Raw genomic sequence first — 1,101 nt, 5'->3', positions numbered from 1 at the left:
ACTGCGTTGATTTTGAGGAACGTTGCGCTAAAGGGAGGAGAAACTGAAACTCAACGGCTAGAGTGAGAGAGAGTTTTGAAGAGAGAACAGATATGTTGAAGTATAGCTTTGATCCGCCACCGTGGTGCTTATTGTGAGTTGCGGCCCGTCTTCCGAAAGGAAATGAACTGCTCTGTAGTCTGTACTGCCGCCACGCGCTGTTCTTTTCTCTTTCTTTTGTTTTTTTTTTTTGAAAAACTCTTTTCATTTTTAACCATGATTACACCATATGCATACATGTCCAATCCGTCTTGCTTTATGGAGATAAGTCAAGAAAAATAATTGCGGCGTGTTTGGAAGCATGGGTAACTTTGTTTTCATAAGTTATTAATTTTTTTTATTTTTAAATTGTTTTGATATGTTAATATAAAAAAATTAAAATTATATATATTATTTTAATATAATTTTAACCAAAAACATGCCTCTAAAAAAAACTCCACTGGACTTCCTTTTACATATATTTCATCACTTGTTCAAAAACGATTTAAATAAAAAAAATCAAATTTCATTTAATTTGTCTTGCCATTTTACCTTAAAAAAACCTTGAATGTAGATTTGATTAGATGATCAACGAGATTTTAATTTTAATTATGAAATGTGTGATTAAGTAGGCTGGAAAGTCAATTAAAACTAGATCTTCTTTCAGGATTAGAATCGGCTCCCTTGTGTATTCGAATGGACAAATTTCGTCAAATATTATTTATAATGTTCGAACTCGCAAAGTCCGGAGAGGGAATAAATTTTCACGGTCACTAAACTCGTCATTGAATTTGAAATAAAAAAAAATCATGAATTATACTCCTTTGTTTACGTTGATGAAAAATAACTTATAGATAAAATATTTGCGGCGATGTCTAGGATTCTATGTTGAGATTAAACTATACAGATCGTTTGGAATTTCTGTAGTGCATCGGCGTGAACGATCTGACCACGTCATTTGTTTTAAAATGATTCGTGGTGGTACTACTGACCTTGCCGATAAAACAATGACTGCACGGCCATGTAAATGGTGATGTCACACACTCACACATAGAACCAGTAAAATAAGAGGCCGCGCTACGC

This window comes from Populus euphratica, unplaced genomic scaffold, assembly GCF_000495115.2.
Source record: "Populus euphratica unplaced genomic scaffold, PopEup_1.0 scaffold1.1, whole genome shotgun sequence".
Taxonomy (NCBI): domain Eukaryota; kingdom Viridiplantae; phylum Streptophyta; class Magnoliopsida; order Malpighiales; family Salicaceae; genus Populus; species Populus euphratica.
The sequence above is the reverse complement of the archived record's forward strand: the minus strand, read 5'-3'. Positions refer to the sequence as shown.